Source organism: Entelurus aequoreus, linkage group LG13, assembly GCF_033978785.1.
Source record: "Entelurus aequoreus isolate RoL-2023_Sb linkage group LG13, RoL_Eaeq_v1.1, whole genome shotgun sequence".
NCBI classification, from domain to species: Eukaryota; Metazoa; Chordata; class Actinopteri; order Syngnathiformes; family Syngnathidae; genus Entelurus; species Entelurus aequoreus.
In genome coordinates, this window is record NC_084743.1 from 43,328,543 (window position 1) to 43,341,351 (window position 12,809).

At 36.5% G+C, this 12,809-nt stretch overlaps 1 protein-coding gene across 1 annotated transcript in view; it reads left to right on the forward strand.

Annotated features, from left to right (window-relative positions):
• Positions 1-12,809, forward strand: part of LOC133663427 (sortilin-related receptor-like) — a 168,681-nt gene that overhangs the window by 1,650 nt on the left and 154,222 nt on the right. The gene's annotated exons all lie outside the window — the stretch shown is intronic.

Genomic DNA, 12,809 nt, shown 5'->3' on the forward strand with positions numbered 1-12,809 from the left:
GACGATAAAGTTCGCAACTTTTGCTCGCTGATAAAAAAAGGCCTTGCCTGTACCGGAAGTAGCGTGACGTCACAGGAGCTAGTATTCCTCACAATTCCAAATTGTTTACAATGGAGCGAGAGAGATTCGGACCGAGAAAGTGACGATTACCCCATTAATTTGAGCGAGGATGAAAGATTCGTAGATGAGGAACGGTACAGTGAAGGACTTGAGAGGCAGTGATGGACGTATCTTTTTTCGCTCTGACCGTAACTTAACTACAAGCTGGCTCATTGGATTCCACACTCTCCTTTTTCTATTGTGGATCACGGATTTGTATTTTAAACCACCTCGGATACTATATCCTCTTGAAAATGATTGTCGAGCACGCGAAATGGACATTCACAGTGACTTTTATCTCCAAGACAATACATCGGTGACACACTTAGCTGCTGAGCTAACGTGATAGCATCGTTCTCAAATGAAGATAGAAACAAAATAAATAAACCCCTGACTGGAAGGATGGACAGAAGACCAACAATGCTATTAAACCATGTACATGTAACTACACGGTTAAAAATTCTCAGCCTGGTAAGGCTTAACTATGCTGTTGCTAACGACGCTAAGGCTAATTTAGCAACTTAGCAACCGGACCTCACAGAACTATGTACTCTCTCCTTTTTCTATTGTGGATCACGGATTTGTATTTTAAACCACCTCGGATACTATATCCTCTTGAAAATGAGAGTCGAGAACGCGAAATGGACATTCACAGTGACTTTTATCTCCACGACAATACATCTGTGACACACTTAGCTACTGAGCTAGCGTGATAGCATCGTTCTCAAATGAAGATAGAAACAAAATAAATAAACCCCTGACTGGAAGGATAGACAGAAGACCAACAATGCTATTAAACCATGTACATGTAACTACACGGTTAAAAATTCTCAGCCTGGTAAGGCTTAAAAATGCTGTTGCTAACGACGCTAAGGCTAATTTAGCAACTTAGCAACCAGACCTCACAGAACTATGATAAAACATTAGCGCTCCACCTACGCCAGCCAGCCCTCATCTTCCCATCAACAGCCGTGCTCACCTGCGTTCCAGCGATCAACGGCGCGACGAAGGACTTCATCCGTGGGTTTGGCGGCAAGCATCGGCTAGGCGTAGTAAGTAGTCCTTGTTGTGTTGCTGTAAGTATTGTACTTAGCCGCTAATACACCGATCGATCCCACCTACAGCGTTCTTCTTTGCAGCCTCCATTGTTCATTAAACAAATTGCAAAAGATTCACCAACACAGATGTCAAGAGGCTTTTCTATCGGGTCCGATGGGGTCCAACCACTTCCGTTGCTTTTGTGACGTCACGCGCATAAATCATATCCAAAGGAGTTTTTCAACCGGAAGTGTGGCGGGAATTTTAAAATCGCACTTTATAAGTTAACCCGGCCGTATTGGCATGTGTTGCAATGTTAAGATTTCTTCATTGATATATAAACTATCAGACTGCGTGGTTGGTAGTAGTGGGTTTCAGTAGGCCTTTAAAATAGGAATAACATACCTAATTAAATGATAATTTAAAAAAAATTAAATATTATTTAACTTCCTGGTAATAAACCTGCAAGAAATAGTTATTCTCAGGTTTCTTTTTGTTTACATTTTCACACTTTGCACTATTTTGTTACACTTCATTAAACATTTCTTACATATTCCCTATTTTTTGCACATTCATTTAAATACGTTATTGTTAGGGATGATGTTTGATAAGAAATTATCGAGTTCGAGCCTATTATCGAATCCTCTTATCGAACCGATTCCTTATCGATTCTCTTATCGAGTCCAGATAGGTTGTTGTATATGGAAAAAAACACACAATATTTGGTTTAACAAAACCTCACTTTTATTATATAAGAAAAAAAATGTAATCTGATAAATAAACAAATATTAACTGTTACCCCCCTAAAAAAATAAAATAGAATAAATAAATATTGACTGTTGTTACCCAAAGTATATTAAGTGGGATTTTTCAGAAAAACAAATATATACAGTAACACAAAAACAACCTGTCTCTGTGATCACTATAGGTGTATAAATAATAATATAGTGTTAAATAAAATCAGTCCCTTGGGCACAAAACTGAAAATAATACAATTCTGCTGCTATTTGACATAACTGTTTGTTATGATGCTTTGACATTTTTGCACTTTATTTCTTTATTGAAAGAAAATTCTATGAAGATAAAAGTTGTTTGCAAATGTGGTTACAATGCTAAAAAATGAAAAGTTAAAGCTAAAAAAGAAATACACTTTATTGAGTTAACATTATTTCTTTATAGGGGGAAAGATGTTATGAGCTAGGGAATATAACAACTACACTACCCATTATGCAACGGGAGTGACGAGCATGCGCGGTAGCCCCGAAAAGTGTTGTTGCATGTCGCCACCCGGCAGCTAAGAATGAGGTTATGAGCACGCTGTGAAAGTAAACGTTTACACAGCTACCACAACAACGATGATAATGGACTCTGACAGAAAACAAGCACCTAAATTCAGCATCGGCACTACTATGTTCCAAGGGACGACTAAACAAGAGGACCTAGATTCAGGATTGCATCCACCTACACTTATAGAGATTATTGAAACAACATCAAAGTTTGTTGAACAAGAAAATATGGAACTAAAAAAATTCTGCAACAAAGATCACAAAAACCAGGATTTGGAAAATGATATAGATCCAGATACAAATTTTTTCTCCCACATCAGTAATAGTTGTTTTTATTATACAGATGATCAATATAATAGCAACATTGAATGTGATAACAAATTGTCAATTATTCATTTTAATAGTAGAAGCTTGTATGCAAATTACAACAACATTAAGAACTTTTTGGAACACATCAACGAACCCTTCAAAGTGATTGCTGTCACAGAAACATGGATTGATGATAAAAAAGGAATAGATTTTGATCTGGAGGGATATGAACTAAACTACATCAACAGAACCAACACAAATGGAGGAGGAGTAGCTGTGTACGTGATGAAGAACCTGAACTACAAAGTGGTAAAAAACATGTCATTTGCCATAGATAATATCTTAGAATGTATAACCATTGAAATATGTCAGGAAAAAAGCAAAAACATATTCATCAGTTGTATATATAGATCACCTAAGTCAAGTATAGAAACATTTGAAGAATGGATCAAGGCAACTTACATGGACAATGGTCAAAGAATAATGTTCTTATGTGGTGACTTTAATATTGACTTATTGAACCCCAACAAGCAAAAGTCTATTGATGACTTCATTGATACAATGTACAGCATCAGTCTATATCCTAAAATCACAAAGCCAAGCAGAATCACAGGACAATGTGCCACGCTTATTGATAATATTTTTACCAATGATTTTGATAATAACACTACAAGTGGTCTACTTATAAGCGACGTTAGTGATCATCTGCCAGTTTTTACAATATATGATGGAAAGTACAAGAAGAACATGGAAGACAAAAGGACATTTCGAAGACTATGCTCAGAGAAGAGGATGACTGCCTTCAAAATTGAGCTACAAAAGCAAGATTGGGACAATGTGTATAATGAAAAAGAGGTTGATGAAGCATATGAACATTTCTTAAACAAGTTCATAATACTTTATGACAAATATTGTCCATGGATACAACTCAGTAACAAGCAGAGAAAGAATAATCAACCATGGATGACAAAAGGATTAAAAAATGCTTGTAAGAAGAAGAATACACTGTATAGAAAATTTATAGCACAAAGAACTATAGAGGCAGAAATTAAGTACAAAAAGTATAAAAACAAGTTAACAGACATACTACGATCATGTAGAAAAGAATATTACAGTGAATTATTGGACAGGAACAAAAATAATATGAGAGCAACATGGGGCATCCTCAATAGCATTATTAAAAATGGAACTAAGAGGGACTACCCTCAATACTTCTTAGATGAAAATTAAAAAAACGACAACATAAAGGAAGTAGTTGAAAGCTTCAATAATTATTTTGTAAATATTGGACCAAAATTGGAAGAAAGGATTCCAGACCCAGTTCCAATTGAGGACTATAATGATACCATAGAGCGAAATCCCAACTCCATGTTCCTCAGTAATGTGACACAGGAGGAAATAGTTACAATCGTGAAAAAATGTAAATCTAAGACTTCAAGTGATTGTAACGGAATTGATATGGAAACGATAAAAAAGGTTATTGAAGAGGTCTCAGGACCATTAATGTATATTAGTAACCTATCATTTCAAACAGGTACATTTCCAAACAAAATGAAAATAGCTAAAGTTGCACCAATTTATAAGACTGGAGACAAACATCAATTTACAAATTATAGACCTGTTTCTCTACTTCCACAATTTTCTAAAATCATTGAAAAACTGTTCAATAACAGATTAGAAAGTTTCATAAATAAAAATAGAATACTCAAAGAGAACCAATATGGATACAGAGCTAATGTTTCAACTTCAATGGCTTTAATTGAAATTACAGAAGAAATTACCAATGCAATAGATAGTAAAAAATGTGCGGCAGTGGTTTTTATGGATCTAACTAAAGCATTTGACACAATTAATCACAATATTTTAATAAAAAAACTAGAACAATATGGCATCAGAGGGTTAGTCTTAAACTGGATAAGAAGTTATCTAACGAACAGGAAACAATACGTGAAGCTAGGCGAACACACGTCTACAACGCTAAATATATCCTGTGGTGTACCTCAGGGATCAATACTAGGACCTAAATTATTCAATCTCTATATAAATGACATTTGTAAAGTTACAAAAGATTTAAAGTTAGTATTATTTGCGGATGATACAACAGTGTTTTGTTCAGGAGAGAACACACAGGAGATAATACAAATAATAACAGAAGAAATTAACAAATTAAAAAGATGTTTTGACAAAAACAGACTATCGTTGAATCTTAGTAAAACTAAAATAATGCTATTTGGTAACAGTAGAAGAGAAAGTCAAACACAAATACAAATAGACGGAATAGAAATTGAAAGAGTAAACGAAACCAAATTTCTAGGTATAATGATTGATGATAAATTGAACTGGAAATCTCACGTAAAAAATATACAACATAAAGTTGCAAGAAACACGTCAATAATGAATAAAGCAAAACATGTTCTAGACCAAAAATCCCTTCATATTCTCTACTGCTCACTAGTGTTACCATATCTGAGCTACTGTGTAGAAATATGGGGAAATAATTACAAAAGTACACTTCATTCATTAACGGTGTTGCAAAAAAGATCAGTTAGAATAATACATAATGTTGGATATAGAGAACATACAAACCCTTTATTTATTGAATCAAAAATACTGAAATTCCACGACATAGTGAATTTGCAAACAGCTAAAATTATGCACAAAGCAAACTATAACCTGCTACCCAAGAATATACAACAATTCTTCTCAAAAAAAGAGGAGAAATATAATCTTAGAGAAAAACGTAATTTAAAACATTTGTTTGCACGTACAACACTTAAGACCTTCAGTATATCAGTATGTGGAATTAAATTATGGAGTGGATTAAGCAAAGCAATCAAACAATGTACTAATATGATCCACTTCAAGAAACTCTTCAAACTTAAAGTGTTTACAAAGTACAGAGAAGAAGAACCATGACAAACATTCTCAATTTATTTCATCCATCCATTCATTCATTCTTAAAGTAATCTTACTTATCTCATCATACGAAATATGACTTACTTCACCAATTATTATTATTAAATTCTTACTATTATTTATTTATTTATTTTTATTGTGATTACTTATGGAGTTTATTGTGAAAACATTGTGAACAGGAAGTGAACAAAAAGTTTTGCAACTGTTATGTAAAGAAAAGGGGTAGGATTAAATAAGCTCTGCTTCTTCCTACTCCTTTTCGAACATGTTGAAAAGAAACTGGGAATTGTGTGTATCATGTTGTATGCTTGCATGTTCGAAATAAACTCAAACTCAAACTCAAACTCAAACGTCAAGAACTCAGTCAACACGCCTTGTCTGCATTATTTATAATTAGGCAGACAACACATATACAGTGTGATTTTGTTTTGTTTTGTTTACAAGGAAAGAAAAACAAAAGTTAAAAAAGGGAGATCTTGTCATCTATGTTGTATCAATATGTATGTGCTGCGGTTGCTTTAAGAACGTTGCGACAGCTGCCGTAAAGGAGGTGCATTGCTAGCCTGGTTGCTATGTTTCCGGTTGGTCGTAAAAGTGTTGGTCATGTGTTTGTACCCTGCTCAAATCTCTCAGTAAAGTTATTCATTGGATTATACCTTTTGTTTTGAACTTTATTACACCTTGGAGCGCTTTTTCCGTTCCATTTTTTTCCTGCTTTCGCTATCTGCTCCTAATGACTGAGCTACGTGACGTCATTTCTTGTGATGTCACACGGAGCATTTCTGGTCGGGACGGGATTCGTTCCGAGGGATTCGAATAAAGAACCAACTCTTTTTCTTTACTATAGTGGTCTCGATAACGGGTACCGGTTCTCAAAAAGGGATTCGAGTCCGAGGACTCGGTTCTTTTCTTATCGAACAACCGGGAAAACCGGTTTCGAGTATCATCCGTAGTTATTGTTAAGTGTTTAATTGTTAGTGTTTTTTGCAGAGAGGATTATAATCAGAGGAAGGTTACATTTGAAATAAAAATGTTGTCATTTAATATATTTTCCTCCTTGTCCATATTTTCCATAGGTCATAAAAAAAATCAATAATTATTGATTTAGACTAATATGAAACACGAGTATCGTGATAGTTTTCAACCATTTCATCCAACCCTACCTTCTACTATACAAGTGAGATGCATGATTTATAACCAAGAATTGCATTTTTATAACTCAAACGCAATACAGCAGAAACAGAAGCATCTCGGGCTCCACCTGCTTTATTTTATGGCGGGTCACCACCAACGTTATTAGCAGCTCAGGCTAGCCAGTAGCTAATAGGTGGCTACTTGCAAGTGGCTGCAAGGCGATGTGTCAGAAAAGTAGTTCCTTGGTGTTAGCTCTCAAAATAACATGTCGCTGTAGCTTGGTTAATATGAAGGTTAATGGGACATTGTTGGCAGAATTTTCAATGTTTTTTAGAGCGTTTTTTTAGGCTGAAGAGATGAATCCTATATACCTGCATTATTAGCAGAATCTTGCTTGCAGTTTTTCACTATTTAGCATTAGACTTAGACACACTTTAATGATTCACAAGGAAAATTGTTCCACACAGTAGCTCAGTTACAAAGGATGGAAAGGATAAGGATGGAAAGGATAATGCACACAAAGGCACAAAAAGAAGGCGAAAACAAAAGGTATAAAGTAGACTAAAATGTACCATAATAGCAACATAAAATATAACATATATGTAATATTTACATATTATATATACAGTATATAATATATACTGACATATTAGGTTAAAGTTAAAGTTCCAATGATTGTCACACACACACTAAGTGTGGCGAAATTATCCTCTGCATTTGACCCATTACCCTTGATCACCCCCTGGGAGGTGAAGGGAGCAGTGAGCAGCAGCGGTGGCCACGCCCGGGAATCATTTTTGGTGATTTAACCCCCAATTCCAACCCTTAATGCTGAGTGCCAAGCAGGGAGGTAATGGGTCCCATTTTTATAGTCTTTGGTATTACTCGGCCTGGGTAAATCCCAATTACCATGTACAATATTACAGTATATGTAACAGCTGCAGCAGAAAAAAAGGGCAGCATAAAATAAAGAGTAGATCCAACAGAAAATATACATTATAAACAAAGAGAGGTAGCCCACATAGAAGCAGTCAGGTAATAGACAAATATCATCTATTGCTGTATGGAGAGTGATTATACAGCTTGATGGAGTGCGGAATTAAGGAGTTCTTGAATCGCCAGCACAGAAAAGAGAAATATGTGTGTACTTGTATCATAAGGATTGTGGATGATGGGCAAAATTCCCAAAAATAGCAGTTCCCCTTTAAATTCATGTAATCATGTGAATCATGAAATAAATAAGATCGCTACTTTGTGGATTTCAAAGTGACAACAGCAACATACAGCAAGTACTGTCTGGTTGTTACACAGCATAAAAACATAAATACAGTGACTTCCTTTTTGCGAGCAATGGCTATTTATGGTTGGTTGTTTATGTTGTCAAAAACTTGTATCGACATGAGTCAGACATTTACAGGGGTGTGGACCTAAATGGGTTACACTGTACTTATTGGCAAATATCCAGGCAATGGGGATTAAGGTATGTATCGAAAAATAAACTAAATTAGTACCAGTTCAACATGATTTTATGTTTAGGAAATTAACATGAACAGATCTGGGAACCTGTTGACTGTAGATCACATCGACTATGTTTGCACTGCAGGCCAAAGTGGCCCAACTCAGATTTTTTCGAAATCAGATTTTTTCCAGCTGACTCTTTACCAGACTACAGTGTAAACGTGCACAGGCCCCCATTTTGCCCCAATGTGACCTCGACGTCACTTGCATGCTCAGTTTGATAAAGTGAAAACAAAGGAAGTTGACCGGATTCCGTAAATGAACAAGGAAGTCACTACTACTACTACAAAATTAAATACAATTTGCCCAAACTTAAAAAATAGTGTTTCTTCTGCGAAAATAAATTAAAGGAAAATAATGTATGAATGGATAGTGTAATAGATAGTGTAATATTTGGTAGGGTTCTAATGTTTTTATGCCTGTTGAGTAGAGGCAACACGGACATCAGCATTGATCTACGTTCGCTTTATTTATCAACTCACTTACACAAACAACTTCCGCAATGTACTTAATATGAAAGCAATTACGCCAGAGCGTCAATTCCGGTTCATCAGGTCGCTATTTCATCAGAATCAAAATATATATTCTATATAGCCTATTATTTGCGCACTGTTGACTAGTAATGCACCGACAATTCGGCCGTCAAATTTTGCTCACCGAAACCGGATGTTGTGATGAATTATCCATTTCCGCTTGCTGGCTGTATCTTTCCTCATACACACGAATGACGTAGCTCACCCAAAGTTGACGAATAAAGTCACATACGGGTCACATTCAGGTTGCGTTGCCGTTTAGACTTAAGTCACATTTTGAAAGGTCAGATCCCGATCGTATTCGGGACTACCTCGTGATGTGACCTGAACCTGATGCGAAAAGTTCAGATTTGAACCACTTTGGAGCATTTAGACTGGTAAAAAATATCAGATCTGTATCACTCTAGGGCTGGATTGGATTTGGTGTGCAGTGTAAACAGGGCCATTGAAAATATGCAGTGCACTGTTTAGTTGGTAGAGGTTTAAGGGTGTTTATTCTACCTGTATTTTATTTTATCTATGTGGATGAATACTTTGGGTGTAATGGTACATGTCGTTGTAATCTGATTTTTGTTACAGAACCTTCAGTTCAGTACAGAGTAGTGCTGTACGATATAATGATATATATCGTAGAACGATATATCGTACAATCCAATTCTCTATTATTTATATCGTAATTCTAACTTCTGGGCTGCGAGTAATGTAATTGAAGCAAAATTGCTACATTGGTGTTGCCTTCTTTCGTCACTTGAAAGAACTTTGCGGCAAGAGCCGACAGGAGGGTGGATGTCAGCAACAGAGCAGTCTGCTACTAACAGAGATGAAAGGACACAATGGAAGCCAACTAAAAAAAACAAAAAACAAATTTGTTCCAAAAAGAAGAAAGAGGAGCTCCTTTTTTTGGATTTGGTTTAGGTTATAAAAGTCAGACCCCGAATGAAGATCGATAATTTGCAAAACATGCTACCAACAAGTTGTTGCTAGCAACTTGAACACGTCTATTCTTTTCGATCACTTGAAGACATGACATGAAGAACTGTACAGACAGAGTGTTAAAAGTCAAAGTACGAACGTTACCTCAAAACCACAAAGTAATGAAAAGAAAAACACATCGGACATCTATGACCAGTTGTCCTGCAGACATCGAGAAATTACAGATTTTCAGTTCCTAGAGACATGGCCCGAGTATACACTGTTGAAAAAAACATTTTTTAATGTTTTTTTATTTTCTTATTTCAAAATTAAAAGGAAATAAAATGCTTAGTTCCATTGGCAGCAAAAACAGGCCCAGAACATAATACTACCACCACCATGCTTGACGGTAGGTGTGGTGTTCCTGGGATTAAAGGCCTCACCTTTTCTCCTCCAAACATATTGCTGGGTGTTGTGGCTGAACAGCTAAATTTTTGTTTCATCTGACCACAGAACTTTCCTCCAGAAGGTCTTATCTTTGTCCATGTGATGTCAGATGAAACAAAAATTTAGCTGTTTGGTCACAATACCCAGCAATATGTTTGGAGGAAAAAAAGTGAGGCCTTTAATCACAGGAACACCATCCCTACCGTCAAGCATGGTGGTGGTAGTATTATGCTCTGGGCCTGGTTTGCTGCCAATGGAACTGGTGCTTTAAATGGGACAGTGAAAAAGGAGGATTACCTCCAAATTCTTAAGGACAACCTAAAATCATCAGCCTGGAGGTTGGGTCTTGGGCGTAGTTGGGTGTTCCAACAGGACAATGACCCCAAACACACGTCAAAAGTGGTAAAGGAATGGCTAAATCAGGCTAGAATTAAGGTTTTAGAATGGCCTTCCCAAAGTCCTGACTTAAACATGTGGACAATGCTAAAGAAACAAGTCCACCATGTCAGAAAACCAACAAATTTAGCTGAACTGCACCAATTTTGTCAAGAGGAGTGGTCAAAAATTCAACCAGAAGCTTGCCAGAAGCTTGTGGATGGCTACCAAAAGTGCCTTATTACAGTGAAACTTGCCAAGACACATGTAACCAAATATTAACATTGCTGTATGTATACTTTTGACCCAGCAGATTTGGTCACATTTTCAGTAGACCCATAATAAATCCATAAAAGAACCAAACTTCATGAATTTTTTTTGTGACCAACAAGTATGTGCTCCAATCTGTCTATCACAAAAAAATAAGAGTTGTAGAAATTATTGGAAACTCAAGACAGCCATGACATTATGGCTGTTGGCATTACGTTGGCTGCATTATGTTATCCAACATAATGATGTTGGATCTGTGTTGTTGTTGTTGTTGGGGACAAGTGTTGTAAATTAGCTTTGGCTACAAACACTGTGATGCAGGCATCGGATAACTGTTTCAGATGTCTATGTTTTTGTATCTGTCCCTATTTCAAATAAACCTCTATAATAATAAAGTTATTTACAAGTGTATGTAAACTTTTGACCACGACTGTATATTTTTTGTCTATATCGGACGTCACTAGTACAGGGGCGTACCGATTTACCGCACAGTGCACATTAAAAGTGAGAGACAGTAAGTATAGGGCCTTGCAATATTGCCTAAAATCTATACCGCAATATATATTGTAGCCTCTTGTGATAACAATTAGGGCTGGGCGATATGGCCTTTTTTAATATCGCAATATTTTAAGGCCATATCGCGATACACGATATACCGTATATCTCGATATTTTGCCTTAGCCTTGAATAAACACTTGATGCTTATAATCACAGCAGTATGATGATTCTATGTGTCTACATTAAAACATTCTTCTTCATACTGCATTAATATATGCTCATTTTAAACTTTCATGCAGAGAAGGAAATCACAACTAAAAAAATCACTATTTTTTTCATACGGTGTTGATCTGGAAATGTTTGCCTCCGCATTTTGATGGTGTGGACGTGTGGCACCGAATGATGTTGACATGCGGAGTGAGCACTCTTCATTCTCTAGCAGGGGACTTTTCAAATGATGCTACATATTAGCAGTGTAGCCGAGTGTCCTGGGTTCGCCTATACAGTGTACTTATCTAATAAAATAATAAACGGGAGACATTAGAGCAGGTTCGGTAGCCACCACTTCTTTAATGTCAACATCACACATCTTCTTCCATAACCACACACACCCTACGTCACAGCCCTACGGCAACTCTGGAGGGACAAAACTCCTCCTCCTCCTTACCGAACACACTCCGGTAACTTGGGACACCCTGAATTGTTTGTTACAGCAGTAATGCTACTTTATGTAGCAACGCTTTTGCCCCACACTTGACAAATTACAGTTGTCTGTTCGACATATTCCCACTTGAAGCCAAACCACCGCCAGACGATGGACCCCCTGCTGTTTTTCTTGGGAATTAATTATTCCTCCATTTGTTACCAGATTCGCACCTTCTTACTCTCATATCACCGCTCGCACCACTCCGCTAGCATCACAGGTGCTAACGTTACCCATGCTGCTACCTCTTTGCTGCGCGAGGGCGTATACGTATGTGACGTATGACGTGACAGTATGTGACATGTCTGTGAGAAGGAGACACAGGAAAGAGCGAGGAGAGCCTGTAGTGTAATGCCAGCAGCTAAAAGCAACTGCGTGAGAACGTATACTCGAATATCACGATATAGTCATTTTCTATATCGCACAGAGACAAACCCGCAATATATCGCGTATATCGATATATCGCCCAGCCCTTATAACAATATATTTAGCATATAAATGATAATAGAACCATTTTAAAATGGGTTACAAAGACTACCAATTGTGCTGCTCACGTATGCAGTAAGATATTGCATTAATTCCGGTTGTATTATTTTGTCAAAACTATTATTAATCTACTTGCTAATTCACTGTTAATAACTGGTTACTCTTTGCTTTAACATGATTCTAACTACACTTCTGTTAAAATGTAATAAGCAATTATTCTTCTGTTGTTTAGATACTTTTTAAAAATGTTTAAGTTATAGTACAAATTGTTGTATCAATCCAATA